Source organism: Phaethon lepturus, unplaced genomic scaffold (assembly GCF_000687285.1).
Source record: "Phaethon lepturus isolate BGI_N335 unplaced genomic scaffold, ASM68728v1 scaffold19399, whole genome shotgun sequence".
Classification (NCBI taxonomy): Eukaryota; Metazoa; Chordata; class Aves; order Phaethontiformes; family Phaethontidae; genus Phaethon; species Phaethon lepturus.
The window spans coordinates 29,324-46,679 of record NW_010563023.1 but is presented as its reverse complement, the minus strand read 5'-3'; the positions used below and the strand labels follow the sequence as shown (position 1 = coordinate 46,679).

The window sequence follows — 17,356 nt, the reverse complement described above, 5'->3', positions numbered from 1 at the left end:
TGAGTGATACAGAAAATACAATAGGGTCATATTTAATGGGGTTCAGTTCTTCCTGAACAAGTACAAATACTATATAACTAAAAAGAGTTTTGCTTCAGCATCAGGAGTGCATGCCATCCTTCCTACTTTTTCTTCATTAGCTAAGGTAATGGAAAGAGAAGAAAAGCCTTCTCTGTCTTGTGTAGCTCCATATAAAATTACTTCTTTTTAGGAAGTCTTTCTCCCTTGGAATATTTGAAGAACTCCCCATTCGGTGTTCCCATGCTCAAGAATGATTAGCATCGTTTGTTTACGCCTTGCCAATAGTAACTCTGCGATTTGAGGATTGACATTGATTATCCTTACCTTGACATGTGGAAGATCCTGAGATGGAGCTCCCTTTGTCCTAATTGCTTTGACTGTCTGTATCAGGACAAACAGTTTTATGAAGAAACTTCACCCTACCAGGCTCTCTAGCCCATAATTAGCCTTTGTGGGGACTTGCATCGTTTTCAGAACTATCTGTTTGGTAATGACCATGGCAAGGATCTGGCTGTAGGAGAAATGATATGATCACATGTGGCAGCCTGTACGCTCCTCATAATTGATTTGCAAGTTCAAGGAAGAGGAGGCATTTATGTACAGTTTGTTGAGCCTTCCTCCTCTTTTCAGTGCACTGCTCTGTATCTTTGCCTACAACTGTGGGTTGCTGCCTGTTGGGAGAGCATGGTGTACAGCCTGTCTCGCAGTATGTGGCCATCTCTCTTAGATGTACAGACTGATGTGTGCCAGGTTCTTTTCCCTCATGCTCCCATTGATGCTGCTTGTGCGGGCCATACTTGTCTTCTCTTAGCAGTAGCAAAAGCAGAACACATTGGAAGGGTTTGCTCAGTGATGGTGGAAAACCCAAAATCCCAGGCAACTCTTGAGAATCCACTAAAATTTTCCCTGCTAAGGAAATAGTTACTATATATTTGATAAATGGTTGCTAATTTATCTATGAAGAGTTATGAAAGTTGTCACCTACCTAATGAGAAGGTGTCACCTATCTCAAATCTGCCCCTGGGAGTCTTTTTGCACAGAGTATGTTCAGCCAGCGATACCTGACTACCAGTGTGTCTGGCAGGGTGGAATGTGTACCTCCGCAGCCTGTGCCACTCTGCCTTGATTCTAGTCTCTCCAGAGAGGCCATGGTGGCAAAATAGCTGAGATTGACCTGCGCCTTTGCCCGAGTTTGTCCTGACAGCCATCCTCAGCAGATCCAGCTATAAACTGGTGCCCGGTCAGGCGGGCTGGGAGTCAAAAGCAGCAAAGTTCTTCTGTCTGGTGTGGGTAAGAGAGACAAGCACCTCAATGGCAATAGTCGGTGGGCACGGGATCACCAGGACCACTGGCCTTTTTCAGCTGACTTCCAGAGCAGGCCTGCCATTTCACACCCTTCTGATAACGCTTTAGCGTGTGGAGGTGGGCAGGAACATTGAACACTGCTTTGATGAAGGATTGGGCAGAGGCAAAAGGAGGTCTGCAGTTTGCTGTGTGGGCACATGGGCAACACTTGTCCATGTTTGTCTATACCTGTGGCCCCACTCTGCTGCGCTAAGACTGACAGGAAGATGGGAGAGTTAAAAAAAGGGCCACGTGCCAATGTGTCCATTTTCAAGAGCCAAAATGGAGTCCTACATTCCTCTGACAGTCGCTACATGAAAAACACAGTTTTACCGTGAAAGGCAATGAAGGCGACATATATATGAACATTATGAGAGCTAGCTCCCCAGTTAAGGACTGTTGTCAGGGCAGAAATTTTTGCAGTCAGTGTCTTTTTACCAGTTTACTCCAACGGAGACACCCCATCACCCCACCCTGATTTTGTGTAAATCTTTTGGCTTTATTGGTTTTTTTCTGCCCCTCACCTCCTCATTATAAAGAGCTGTGACACCTCATAGAAAACCAGGCGAGGGTAGTTTCCAGTAGTCCCACCTGCAGAACGGCCTCCGCCGCCAGGCTTAGCTTGCGCTGTCTAAAGCCCACAAATTCCCACCCTTTCCTAAAGATGCCATGACTTACGTGAAGGCTAAATTTAACTTTCAGACTAACAAGAAGTGAAAGGTGAGGGCTACCGCTGAAATTTTTTCAATTCTGGTAAGTTACTAAGGATCATTTTGAGAGGATGTGTGGCCCCCACTTGGCCGCGCAAGCACCGTCCCCTGTTTTCTTTACGTTGCGGGGGGAGATTGGTGTGTGCGGTACGAAAGGTCGTCTCTGCTGTCACCACCTACAGCAACTGGCAACCGCCAACGTCCGCCATTACGGCCGCTAATTGCTGCAGGCAGCGCTCAGTTTGGCAGGAGGTTGGCAGCATGGCGTTTAGGGGTTCGGGGTGGGCAGGGCGCTTTCCTAAATCACTCCTTTTCACCTGAGGAACGGCAGGGAGCTGTGCCAGTTGCCAAGCGTTTTATTCCTGCTTGTTTTTTAATAATTGGATACAGTATTTACCTGCAAGATCAATGCTACTCGTGTAGCACACCGGTGACATACAGAAGGACCTTTTCTAAGCGGCGCTGTGGGAATTGAGGCCTCTGCAGCAGGGCTGGAAGCCACTTCTTACCTAGCAACTGTTTCTAAGTAGGACAGCCGTTGACTGCCCTCATGGCGGAGTGGATGAATCCTGCAGCACCCTCAGGAAAGGAACCTGGTGCCAGGCACCAGCCGGCCTTGGAGGAGGACAATGGGAGGAAGCAGAGGAACAAGCGGCAGGGAGTGGGAAGGGTTTTAAAGCTGCAGGACCTTGACGGGAAGGCTGCCTCAGGAGGCACATGGGGACTTTTCTGAGCTGTTAAGAGGAGAAATGCAAATAAAAGGAAAAAAAAATCCAGGATGGTCAGAAAGGGAGCTGGGAAATCCTGCGGCTTGCAAAAGATTTCGCACATGCCCCTGGGGCTGGAAATGTGGAGCAGGAGTGATGTCAGGGTATAAACTAACACCCCAGCACGCTGGTTACAAGAAACTCCGCATCAGCCGGAGTGCCAAAAATGTGCGCATTCACAGTTCTAACCCATGGTAGACGGGACGATGCACGATCGGCGTTAAATTCCTCATGCGCTGTTTTGCAAATGTACTCAGTTGTGATCGGGTGACTCTGCTAAGAGATGATGTTTCTGGTCTCACTCATCATTATGAAGTGTAACGCAGAAAATCTGTGTGGAAAATCTGTGCTTATAATGCGCAGTTAAGCTTTGTACATTCTGAAACCTACCAGGTAAGAGAACGCTTTAGCAGCTGTAGGTGCTGAGGGACATCCAGTTTCCTGAGCTTAGGAAAAGGAGAAGTGTCTTCGGTTCATGGATTGTGTCGGACTTGCTCTTTGGTAAGGGCTGTGGTGAATTTCACTTGTCCTTTGATTTGTCCCGCAGATGAAGGCCTGAACCACGAATGCAAACTCTGCAATCAGACATTCGACTCTCCTGCCAAACTTCAGTGCCACCTGATAGAGCACAGCTTTGAAGGCATGGGGGGCACCTTCAAATGTCCGGTGTGCTTTACAGGTAGGAGGCAATCACTGATTGTCCCAGTGGTCCCCTTAGCTTGTGTGTGCAGAACTCCACTTACAACTGTGTCACGTGCTGGCTTTAGGTCAGTTTTAGGAGGGAACATTAAATTTGTGCTCATTAGTAATGTTGATTATAAATCGTTTAGAAAGCTGAGCTTCTTGGAAGTTCAGGCATCCATGTGTAAGAACTGCATTTCAAGCTCTTGTACTGGAAGTTTGAGTTTCTTGTAATTACAGAAGTGATAGTCTGTTACCTTCCACGGTACCACGTTCATCACCTTCATGTTCCGAACTTGCCAAGGTTAAAACTGCCCATAAATTTGTGCTTTAAAGCTCCAGATGTTTCATCTAAAATGATACAACTCGGAGCAGAACTTGTCCCTGTGGGCAAGGGCTGCTAGGCATAGCCTGTGCAGCAACATTCTCCTCTGATGGGGTAAGAAAGCCCACTTGCATGTGTTTGTTGGCTTGTGGTGAGAAGAAACACCCTTGTAATGTGCTTTAGAAAGCAAACCATGCTGTTTTGCCACAAGTGAAGTTTTGCTCTCCTCTGACACAAGTCCAAGCGTGGAATAATCCTTCCCAAGTCAGTGGTGTTATTCAGTAGTAAAACCCAAGTGAGAAAATAACTTGACCCAGTAGGGCTAAGCACTGCAATGTTTGGGCCATAATGAGGAACAGAAAAATGCTGTTGTTGGAAATGAAAACACATTAAAAGGATGCCTACAGAGTTGTTGTGAGTTTTTTTAAGGACTTCTTAATAGAACATTTCATAAAATGATAACCTAAAACGTAAGTGTTAATATGTAGCGTACATGCCCAATTTTGCTTTACAGGATAAAAATCAAAGATAATCGCAAACATGACAAAACACACTTTGGGTATTCTCGCATCAATGGCATGCTAATTCTGGAAGCCATTCAAGGTTTCTGTTCTCCATTAATGGGAGTGAAGGATTTTCATTGATAGGCAAATAGACCCTTTAATACCTTCATTTTGCTCCTCTTCGTTTGGCAGCTCCCCTCCCAATAAAACCTAAGTGTGTGCTACAGAGGAAAATTAAAGTTGAATTTTTCATCTCTCAGATACAGTGGCTGGTGGTGATTATTACCTCACTGTGTTCAGGTTTCACACATTTCTGTGCGTTATAAAATTAAAAAAATACATAGTTATCCTCACTGCACAGCTTGTCATAGTAACGTGTAAGCATGGATAGTAGGGCCGTAAACAGTTTGCCTGTTAGGTATATGTGTTCAATAATTCTTTCAGTTTGGCCTTTTTGGGTTTTGGGTTTTTTTAGTTTTATTACTGATTCTACTAATTTTTTCTCATGTCTTTGTGTACACATTATGAGGTGATCTTTTTTTACTGTAATGCCATGGATCTTTGATTTCCAAGTTTAAGGGAGTTGTAAACACAATATGAAAACTTACATATGTAAGGAGTACCCACTGACGATTCTCCGTGTGAGCAAAATCCCTGATAAAACTAATCCTTTAATGTTTGAGCCAGTAACTTTGTAAAATATGCTAAAAGAGTATGGAGATAAGTCGACTCCAATCTGCGTGAAACACTTTTTCCTTTTTGCTGATGGGGTAAATAGACACCGAGCATTAGTCATAAACAATGGTGTTTTATTAGCAATATGCCATTAAATTATTTCAGCATGTCTTGCTAGAATATTAACAAGAAGTAAAAATCACCAATATAAGTTTTATATGGAAAATGGAATCTGATCTTTTTTTTTCAGGGTAATGAGAAACGTGATTAAAATGTATGACTCAGAAGAACAATATTCTGATGGTTTTTGTTGCCTTGCAATTAGAATAATTTTAATGATTAGGAGTGGAGTCAAAGTCAAATGCCAGCATCTTTAATAAATCCTTTCCCTGCCTATACAGATTAATATTGTAGATGCAAACTTTTTTAGGTCACAGTGCACAAGGCATCCATCAGAAGTCAGTGCTGCCAACCCAAACACTGCCTCTGGCATATACAATTTAATTATTAATAGTATGTCTCCTAGGTAAACTGTTACACAGTCTTAGGGCCTTGTTTTGTAGTCATTAAAATTGAACATGTTTATATTATTGAAACCCTTGCATTCAGTGTGTAGGCAGAGTTGATCTTAAAGTATCCAAAGAGAATTTACCTGCAGTTCTGTTTCACATTTATAGACTTTGCCCCAGTGTAGCTGTGGGATATAATTTTTAGCATTAACACATTTAAATACAGAGCTGTTTGTTAGCTTTAACTTCAGGCACACAGAGTAAACAGGTCTCTCGCATCTATGCTTTTCAAACCTGTTGGTTGCTAGGTAATAAGTTTTCTGTGTGTTCAATCAAAGTGCAGTAAGCATGCAGAAATAATTCTGAAGAGAAAATGGCATTTTTAAATTCTTTAAATTCAGAATCTTCATTGGTTGTCCTGTTAGGGTCTTTTTTTCCCTTTGTTTTGTTTTTTTTTTTAAACCAAGCATCTGTTTCAATTCATTCATTTTAGAAGAAGGATCACACTTTGTAGATTAATAGTGTTTGTTGGTACCCATTATAGCAACAGTGTAATGTGAAATCAGTGTGCCAGCCTAATTTTACCTCTTGGAATTGCTGAGTGTTCATGGGAAATTGTTTGTAAAAAACCTCTTCACTTGCAATATGAAATACTGAAAAGTTTGTTTGTCTAATATTCCAGTGTTTGTCCAAGCAAACAAGTTGCAGCAGCATATTTTCTCAGCCCATGGACAAGAGGACAAGATCTATGACTGCACGCAGTGTCCACAGAAGTTCTTCTTCCAAACAGAGCTGCAGGTACCACACTTGTTACCTGGGGGTTATAACAGCATTATGTATGTGATAGCTGAGTTCAAAGCTTTAGTTGCCATGACCGTCTCTGATATTTGGTCATCACCAAGATGGCAATGAGAGAAGGTCAAGAGAAATTGCAGGTGATGCAACCCATGCTGCTTCAAAAAGGTGCTGGCAGAAAGCCACGTGGTATAGACCTGAATTTTGGGAGCCACCTTTGGATTCTTGCTCTGTAGGTTGTGGCAGCTCAAGATATTCTTGAGGAGAGAGAAATGGGCATCCTATTTTCTATTTGCTATCCATAAAACATTTACTCAAGCAGTGAAATGAAAAAAAAAAGCCATAGAATACCAGGTTGGAAGGGACCTCAAGGATCATCTGGTGCAATCTTTCTTGGCAAAAGCACGGTCTAGACAAGTGTATTCTTTTGTCTCTAAATGTGAAAAGCTAAGCACTGAACTGGGAGTGTAGGTATGGGGGAAGTAGACAGAATTTATCTTGGTTTACCTGCTGGCCATTTCCCGTAAATGGTGGGGGAGAAAAAATAGGGTCACATGAATGGTACACAGTCTTCTTGTGTGCTGTTGTCAGACTTGTAATGATACTATTTAGTAATGGTAAACAAAAAGGGCAGTGAGGAAGAAATAAATGTTGAACAAGATCTGAAAACAATATTGGATGAAGGGATTATTTACTACATATTAGCATTCTGCACTGCTTGTCTTGCAGTAAGAAGTGGTGGTGTGTTATTCCTGATGTGGTGTTACTAAATTACTTTAGTTTATATTGAAATATTAAGATGGGTTGACAGAGGAAAAATTCTCAGGGTCTCTGATGGTCTATCAGGATGGAACAAGGAGAAGTGTTTGTACAGCAAGGCGTACCTACACTGTCCAACATGTGATTTTTATTTGGAATGAAAGGATTTTTCAGCATTTAAGGGTTTTTGGTTATTTTTTATAGCATGGGCCCCAATCTCCTAAGTCCTTTGACTAAGGTGTCCACAATTAATACTGCTTTGGACCAGAGCTGGATTTCTTCTCAACAACAGAGGCAAAAGGCTAGTGAGGCATGTGCACACATATGCCCATTTAGTATTTCACTTACTGAAAGTTTTACATGCTGAAAACTTGATATTAATGGTCGGAAGGACAATATGAAATATTTCTTCGGAAAAAAAAGAAATCAGAGCATTTAAACCATGCATTAATTGATTGTATGAGAGATTGGTATTTATATTGATTGCACTGTATTTTCTCTTTCCTAATTTCTTTCTGCATGAAAAGAATATGGAATAAAGCCTTTCTGATAGCCTTCCCTAACCTCTTTCGTGGTGAACCCCTAGGGCATGGGACCTCTTGTAGTACCTGCAGTACCATACCTGTAACACTCCAAGGTGCCTATGCTGTAGCTCTCTCCTACTTTTTATAGATCCAAATCTGTTTCATTTACCGTCCGTACCAGGTATTGCATGCAAGCTCTGACCCAAAGTGGGAGAGGAGGACAAGGAAAAGGGAAAAAAAAAAAAAAATTGGACATTTAGGGAAAAAGACAGTCATACACAGTGATGGACAGAAGAGGCAAGATTGAGTTTTGAAGACAGAAAATGGTCTGGGTTGTGTAGAAAGTTATTGGACTTGTGGGAAAAATAAAAGAGAAACTGAGTGAAATGAGGAAAGGTCGGAAACTAATTTTGTTGTATGTGTTTCTTTCACAGCATGGTTTCTGTGGAATCATTTTCTTTGCTTTTTTTGGTCAAAATACTTGTTGGGGTTTTTTGCAAAGTGTTTCCAATAAGGTGAAACTGCTTTATGAGGAAAAATATTTAAATATTTTTGGCTTACTGATTTTCACAAATTCGGTTTCATCACTGAAGTAGAGAGAAGTTAGGGACATGAGCAGTTTCTGGAAAGAGATTGTTAGAGAAGAAGGACCAAAAGGAAAAAAAAAACCTCAGCAAGAGAGAAGGTGCAGGTATGCAAAAGACAATTACGAAAAGAAAGAAACAGGAACAAGAGCATAGAAATGATTTTAACAGCAGAATTCAAGCTGGTTTTTAAAAAGACAGAATAGGTAACTGGATTCTAAAGATGCAAAATATACAGAGATCCAGGTGTAGTTGTGACATTTACCATTACCTTCTTACTAGTCTGTCCTCCATAAAACATGCTCTCATTTCAAAATACATGGGAGTCCCAAGCAGCTGCCTTCAGCTTTTTTATTGTAATAAAAGCACGTGGTTTTCCACTCAAAATTCATTCCTGCCCAAGACTGAGGGCAAAATTTTGCTCCCTGTATCTAAGACTAGTTCATTGAGACTTCAGCATAGCTGAGATACCTGGTTTTCTAGTGAAGGGCACAAAAGGATGTTACTACAGAGAGAAAAACTATGCTCTACATTGGATAGGTGACAATGGGTGTATTGGTTGTTCCATGGTGCAGAAAGGTCTTAATAGACCACATCTCCATACCCTTAGAGACGGCCTTTCTCTGGCTTATCTACACTTGCAAAAAGGAAACATGTATTCATCTTCTTATTCCTTAATTCATTATGTTTATTATTTTAATTAACTTGGGTAGCCCCACCCCAGTTGAGAGAATGCATTATGTTTTAAAAAAATGCAATACCATCATGCCATTTGCATTTCTTTGTTGGGCTTTCTGCTCTTACCTCCAGTTGTCTACCCAGGCTGGTGAAAGGGCAGCAAAGCACTTAGGCAGAACAGTAGGTACTGACCTTTGGAGTCCGCTTTTGCTGAAAATGCATTGATCTCGAGCCCACTCTCATTTAAAACCTTTTTTAGGAGGTATCGCTTTGTTTAGCTATCTACCAGCTGAAGCTGTGGAATCTTTGGCAACTAGCCTCCAGGTTGTGTTTCTCTATCCTTTCACATTACTGTGGTTTGTGTTGGGGCTTGCAACGTTAACAGTGTATTTATTCCCTTTATCAGGAATGGTTCCTTGCTTTTAATTTAAACATGCATCTAAAGTGCATCTCCCATGCATGAGAGATGCTAATCATCTCAGATTAGAAGCCACGGACAGCACTTCATGGCCGTAGGGCAGAGTAAGAAGATGAACAAGGTAGAGCACACAATAACAGAACACAATAACATAGAAGCCCTATCCACACATACAGTACAGCTGATAATTAAAGAGAATTAATTCAGGGATATAGAAAATAAATGCATTATAATGACGCTTAACTTGGTATTTGACCCAGTGCGATTCTTAGCATTTTCTGACCCCTGTTCTGGGAAGAATAGGCTATAGGAATATAAGAATCCCCACATACTACATTAATCTGACCTTCAGGAAGTTACTATCCCCTCATTACCAATCTTGCCAATGCAAAAAACAAGTAGGACTCTCTTTAGAGGTTTCCATCATTTCACTCCAAACCCTTGTTAGGAATATAAGACAATCCCATAGGACCACATTCTGGTGAGAACTGAGAGTAAATGACCAGTCCTGAAAATCAAACCTGCAATGTATTACTCAACCTTTAAGTTGAAATAATGAGATTTTACAGGAAATTGCTCTTTGTTTTAAGATCTCCATAGCTCGCCCTTCTCCCACCTTTGACACTTCCTTTAAGTGGCTTTGTGCTCCATAGCTATTGAACCGGCTTTACATTTTTGGAGATACTACCTCCATAGAAAGATGGCAATGGAAACCTTCTGTAACAGTTAGAAGTGTGCATTTTAAGAGTGTTCCGAGTTGTGAATTTTCCTACTTAGATGTTCAAAAGGCTATGTGGTGTATTTATGCTTCTGAAATGGGACTTGAAAAAGTATGTCCCTAAAACCATTTATTGTTTAGAATGGAAAGCTTTTAATAAGGCATGCTTAATATAATAAGGGCTTTTCAGAAATAAGCTTGTAACATTCTTTAAAATCAGAAATATATCACATCTAGGTATCAGATAATGAAGCTGCAAGGTAGGTGTATTTAAAGGGTGCCTAGATGTCTCCCAGAAGTTGAAACTCTTCTGACTGAATACCTGGATTATGACCATACAGTTCTCTATGCAGGGTGGATATAACTAAAACAGTCTTCTCCATGCATCATCCAGAATACTGAACTTTTAATTAATAAGGAAGCAAAGAAACTTATTGCTAATTTAACTTAATATTGAATTTTCATTAAATTATGATAAAGTAATTTGTGCCTATTAAAACTTCCCTTTCATGTCCTCATGCTATTTACAGTGCTTGTTTCTTTTGCCTTAGTCTTTGGACTTAGGCTTAGGTGTTTGAACGGGTGTTTATGCTTCCCTTGTCCCTGGTGAGGAGTAGGAATTCCCTTCCTATTCCTAGTCCTAGTGTTACTTCCATAGCCAACACAACACATTGTGGTGTTTGTGGGAAGGAATGAGACACTCTTGTGGGGTGTTACCCAGAGTGGATGGATTAATTTTAGATTTTTTTTCGATGTTGCTGGGTCAGAGAGGTACCAATGTCAGGTAGAGTTGCTGAGTAATTGTACAGATTTTATCAGTGTTTTATCAGTGATGATAGTTAGTGCTGAATGTGATATTAGCCAAGATTACATGGCCTCTCAGGACCATTTTGCCCAGTACAAAAATTATATCTCTTTTTGGTGAATTAGAGCATTTACTTAACATTTTGTGACTAATAATTAGTTGCCCCTGGGGTAGTTTAGTGTCCCCACTTTACAGACATGAAAAATAGGGCAAGAAATAATTGGATCAGCAGTTGCTTTCCATCCTGTTCAAAAGGGACCTGGCCTCAGCGATTCACGCCCTTGCTGCTTCCCGTCTGGACTCCATCAGCGCAGAATACCTGGGCATGAAGCCATGAGTCTGTAGGACGTTCCAGCTAATACAGAGAGCTGCAGAACTGTTCCTCAGTAGCAAAGGAGACCAGGAGCATATTTAACCTGCTCTCTTGCTTTCTATATTGCCTTCCTACATGTTTGTGCAGTTGTGCTCTAAGACTCAGTCCTTAATATTCTTGATGGACTGGGTCCAGCACATCTCAGAGATTACCAAGAAGTTCTTCCCATTTGGTAGCAACACAGTAGTTGACAGCCCTGCTTTGTGAGTGTTTTTATTAAAGAGCTGAAGCTTGTTTGCACGGGAGCTAGATCTTTCTCACAGGCTGGCCTGGGAGCGTGGGACAGACTTCCACAGCAGTTAAGTATTACCATGAATGTCCTCAGCTTAGGCTTCTAAGAGTAGGGCACACTGAGAGGTGCCAAAGGCTCCCTTCTCTCATATAATCATGTACCTGCATGTAGATTTCTAAACCTTCCCCAAACTCCCAACCCACAACAACAGAGCTCTTCCAAAACAAAATACACAGTTCCTTCCCCAGGGAAAGGATGAAAGAAAGAACGAAGCGCTCATAGCAGATGTTACTCATGTTGCTTAAAACAGCAGGAGGACATTCTCAGCTCCCAGTGCAAGCAGCTGAAGCAGAGCAGGGCAGAGGCAGCATAGAAGAGTCTCCAGAAGTTTTATGTAGAAGTTTTATGTGCGTCCCTTTCTGGATGTCCAGTTTTAACATTTTCATGTTCCAAAGCATGTTCCAAAACATGTTAGCACTGTTGAAACTAATCTTCCAGTTTCTTCCTCATTTCTTTAAGGGTTAAACTTTCCAAAGACCTCTGCATTGTAAAATGCTCCCAAAGATCTCAACATTTTAAAACAGCCTTTAAAATACCCTTGACCTGAGCTGGAGCAGAACTAAGCAAGCTCTAGGCTATTTCAGGAACTAGAAGACTTGACTGAGACCTTTTGTGGAGACAGTAGCGGAGCTGGGATTCAAACACTATATTCTCTCATTTGGGGGTCAGCTACCAGAGAAAACTGGTACTTAACCTGGGCTTGGGTTGTCTCCTTGTGGCAGAGGCCTTCTGGGGGCCAGCTGGGAAAGAGGTTAGTGTGGAAACAGCATCAGCCATCACAGCGGTGGCACCACTACCTCCATATAGGATTGTTTTGCCAAGGGCCCCACAGCAGTTGAGTCTGTGTAGCGTGTAGGTCCCAGTGAAAAGCATTCCATGACAGCAGGGGAGACCGTGAATAATTTATGCTCCTTACACGAAAACAGAGACAAAACTTTCAAACCTGCAGGTGAAGTTAGATTTTCAAGGATGCTTTCTTCACAAAGAAAAGGCCTCAAAACATTTTTTTTAACTGAAATTAGAGATTAGCTCTGGCATTTCTAGGTCCCCAAACTCTTAGGGTGAGGAGTGGAACATAGATGCTGGCTTTCTAGGCCCCAAAGGCCAGGAGCCAGCAGGGAATAACTTTGTCAGCTCTTCTTAAAAAGAAGCCTACCTGAAATCCAATTAACAATCAAAGCTTTAGGCCAACATTTTCAAACTCAATGGCCTATTTCTGAGAGGGTGCTGAGCACCTCCAGCTGCAGTTAAGGCCAGTGCAAGATGTTGGTGCTGAGTACATCAGGAAATCAGGTCATAAATGCCTGAAGTTAGGAACCTTGATAAAAGCATAGGTGCTGAGCAGCCATAGCCTCGTTTAAGGCTTCAGCAAAACACTTTTGATGCCTAAATACAGGCACCACATTCAGTAATGTTGGCCGTAGTCCTTAGCAAGCAATCGGCTTGCTTTTGTCAGAGCAAATGCCTAGGAGAGCTGGATGCAGTTGCTAGGTCTGGTACTAACTTGCTCCACTTAACCATGCATGCTCTCCATCTTGTGAGTGAGGGTGATGATAACAATACGTGTGCCAGAGATACTAGGATTGTAATTAATGCTTATGTTTTGAGGGAACTAGGTAGAGCTGCATGCATTGGAAATATTACTAGTTCGAGTGCTTTTTTTCCGCAACCCTTACTGTGCTTTCTGTTTCAGATAGATACATGGATATTGGTGTGCACCAGTATGTGCATTGAGTATTTTTCCATGTCTTCCAAGATTTAAAAAATTCAGTCCTGTGTTCCTGAGACTTGAGACTTCTTTCCCTAGAAGGAAGAATTATTTTCTTTGCAAATTTTCCCAAAAGGCAACCAAGAATAGTGTGGTAGAAACACTCGTGCATTAGCTCTTTAAGGACATACCTTCAAAGTGTTTCCCCTACAAGTCTTTTGCTTCAATGTCAAACAAAGTTTAAATACCAAAAAAAATACTTTGAATTCCCTTCCAGTGCCCCTTTCCTCCTGGGGATTGAGGGGTGTTATGGCCATATTAGGTTTTCATGTGGTAATTCTTTTCTAAATAAGAAGTGTCCAGGTTTGGAGCTTGTGAGTTCACCCACCTTTGATTGGCCTGTTCAAATGTAAACACTCCTTGTGGGTACTTCGTTTGTTCATGAATATTTATAGAAGATTGCAAGGCCCACCAAGCCCAAAGTGCCAGAGTTTTCAGGGACCATTTTGATTTCACTAAATCGTGCTTGACAAAGAAAGGCTGAGTATTAATGGTTCTTACTTGTCTCCACATACTCCATATACTTGTAACTACATGCAACTGTCAGCCTGTGAAACTTTACACACTTTTTCCTGTAAATAAGCAGGAAACAATGTGTTCACAACATCTCTTACACATTCCCTGCAAGAACATCCCTTAAATTTCTGGAGCAATTGAATCACAATTATAGGCTTGTTTTTTCAGATGCTTTGAGTGATATTATCAATGAAATTACAGAATTAATTGACAGTGTAGCAGTTAAGTGATGAATATTGTCTTTAAATAAACCAATTTAATATTGAAAAGAAATTCAAACTTAAGGAATAGTAAAATGGCAAAGGATTGGAAGCTAAATATACTGTCCAAAATAAGTACTGAGCTACACCCACAAAGTACCCATACAAAAATAAGCAAAAATGTATATTCCTTCTCTTTCAAGGGGGAGACAGTCATACCCAAATGTGTATGTGCTTGAATATATATCCCTATTCTGCCTACTGCTTCCTGTTTATGCTCTTACATGCCTGGATTGTTTTTGTAAAATATAGGTGTCTCAAAAAAATCAGTAGCAACAAAAAAGATTAACCCATACTTTGGATCTGTTCTCCTTATTGCCTTGTATGGTGAACATTAAATAGATTCTGCAGAATCGGGTAATATAGTACAGTTCGTGATCCTTGTGACTGCAAAGACTGTTTAACTTCATGTTAAATGAAGTTTGTTGTCTCCAGTCTGAAAGCAGCATGGAACCATGGCAATGAGAAGCTAAGCTCCACTTTTCCTTTGTCTTTTTAAGTGTTGACTCTGAAATATATCAGTGATGTTACATGTCAACATTAACATCATGATTTCTGATTGTTTTAGCAAATGGAGCAGTGAGGTGTGTGAGATTTCAGCCTAAAGAAGCAAATCAGAAGTTGCTGCAGAAAGGAAAATGCACAGAAAGGCAGAAGAAGAAGGAAACGAAAGGCAAAGGAGTAGAAGAGAAGTAGAAAGCAGGTTATGGGGTGAAGAAAGAAACAAGATAGAAATAATAGTGCTTGGGAAGGCAAACAGTTTTCTGCTAAGTGATGCTGATAATAATAAGGCACTTGTAAAAATAAATCATGGTAATAATAAAGGGAAGTTCGGTTATTACATAAAGGCCAATTTCTAATCTCAGTCCTTGTAGAAACCTCTGTGAACGTCAGGGAGTCCTGTTGTAGGCTGAGAGCAGGGAAAGCAGTAAGTGTATTCCCTGACACACAAATAATCATTAGAAATGGAATTCTGCCCTTTGCAGAAAATGAGGTTTTATCATCTGTGCCCTGAACATTTCAGCCTACACCTTGCCATTAGTCAGATCAGTTGGCTCATACACCTGGAGTAAGCAGAAGAAATAAGCACTCTGTTTGCATTTGAGTAATTTCCCTGGTAGATCAGTTCAGTTCTCTTAATTGTCCATCCATTAATTTCTTGCTAATGTAGTTGATATCGATGACTGATTTTCTGTGCTAAACAGGAAGGACGACTTCTTCATTCTAGGATGCATTCCTTCCTACAACTGCCCTGCTGTTAGCTACCAGTAGCTGCCATTATATTCTCTTTCATCTGGCCCAGAGCTGACAACAGATGGCCATCTCCGGGACTGCCATCAGTGTGACTTTATGAAGCATCCAGCTATGGTGTACTGAGGAGCTTCGTGGCCAGTTCTGCAAATCTGCCTCCCTTCCCCCCACCCTGCTGCTGCCCCCCCTCACTCCATCCCCATGAATAAGCTCCTCATTCCTGGCTCCACTCTCCACTGGTCCTGCAGTTTCCCAATGAGTGATGGCACAATGTTATCACTGAAAGTTTGCCGCTCAAGGTCTGCCCTCCACAGCACTGGCAGAAGGTTGCTGTGGCCCCCATATACCCCAGCATCCTTACCCCTCCATGGTTTCGGTGTACCAAAGCATAGGTAGAGGGGCTCAGTAGCAGCAAACCTGCCACCTCTTAAGATCTGTAGTCTGAATCCTACCTTCTTCCATCACAGAGCTTAGCTCGGTAGCCCTGCATCTCCTCAAGCTCCAGGGATTTGGAAAGAGGGGGGATGTGTGTTCTTTGTTTTTTTAATGTTCCAGAAGACACACTGCCAAACCAAGATTGAGTATATTGAGTGTGAAGGAAGCTAAAATATCGATTAGAGACCCAAAGTGGAGAAAAGTATAAAATTCACAAGCATCCTGATTGCATTGACACGTTAGAGCATTTGGAAAAGCTGGTTCAACTGGGTGGCTGCTGTGCATTTTGGAGAAAGATAAATTGTTTGCTCATCACAGAGTTTTCTAAAGCAAGGTACCTCCAGAGCTAAACCCATATTTTAAGAGAAATTCACATTTGTATCCTTTATTGTGATATTGGCAGCAAGTCTACAGCTAGTAACAGTCTCTGCCCTCAAGCTATAAAGGAGTAAGGCTCCATTGTTGGAGGGAGAGCAGCTTTCTGTGTGAAAGGCAGAGATGTGGTAGGCAAGATGAATAGTGCTTAAAAGCAGTGCTTACGGTGCTGTCATTTAGAACAGGAACACTGAGTATTTAAACGACAGTGAAAGGCATGGTAAATGAATCCTTTAAAATTGGTCAAATTTTCATCTGCCTAAAATAACACGTTTTCTCCATTGATAGGTTGATTGAGTAGGAGGAAAGTTGGGAGGGAATGAATTCCCCTAGGGAGGAGGTGCAGATAGTTTGTGAAAACAAGGTGTGGTCAGTGATTCATAAAGAGACACATCCAGGAAACTCCAGTAAACAGCAATCTTGGCTCAAAAGTGGTGACACTTCTTTTTTTTTCTTTTTCTTTCTTTCTTTTTTTCTTTTTTTTTTTTTTTAAAGAGCATCATTAGATTGCTTCATTCCAAACATAAGTCAAAAAGACTCAGATGCAGATGGCTACACAACTGGAGCTGTTCATTACAAAACCCCAACCAGGAGGAACAGCTTTTAGGTTTAACTTTGCTACCTGTTATTGGGGTCATGTTCACCATGCTTTGATCAAACTGAGGCTGAAATACGATTTTGGGTGGAAAAAGAGTGGATTTTTGCAGGCGCTCATGATTTTTTTTGAAGTTGAACTTCCTTTGTGTTCAAAGCTGAAATTGAGTGTCCTCCACCCTGTTAACAAGGGAAGAGAGAAAGAGATGATTCACTTCTCATGAATAAATACTGCTGAGTTACACACATCTCTACATGCAGCTTTAGTTGTTTATCTGTATTGTTATAGCCTCATTTTGCAGTGGAATCGCTAGACACAGGCACTGATCATGGATGTGTAAATCTGCTTGGGGATACTCTGTGTCAGTGAATACTCTGCTTCCCCCCATACTTTGTGTGTATAGATGTGTGCTCTGTAATATAAAGAACCTGTGATACTATTAAATATTAGTGGTGCATTTTGCTTTACTTTGCATTTGTGAAGGTGAAAGGTGATTGTGCAAGAAAATGGAACAGTATATTTGCTGTGAGACAGGCACTAAGAACTCACTCCCATGCTCAGTTATAATTCATGACTGTACTGGTGGGAAGCCCTTATCCCTCTGTGGAGTTAATGCATCTCTACTGTAGCCTGCTGAGAGCACCCTGTGTCCCCTCCCACCATCTGTGCATTCAC

The 17,356-nt window shown here is 41.3% G+C and overlaps 1 long non-coding RNA gene across 1 annotated transcript in view; it reads left to right on the top strand.

The window, feature by feature from the left end:
• The first annotated feature begins 3,389 nt into the window (after positions 1 to 3,389).
• Positions 3,390 to 17,356, top strand: part of LOC104626531 — a 30,618-nt gene continuing 16,651 nt past the window's right edge. Inside the window, exons 1-2 of the long non-coding RNA XR_738089.1 lie at positions 3,390 to 3,521; positions 6,218 to 6,333. This is a non-coding gene — a long non-coding RNA (uncharacterized LOC104626531). The remainder of the gene's footprint in view (positions 3,522 to 6,217; positions 6,334 to 17,356) is intronic.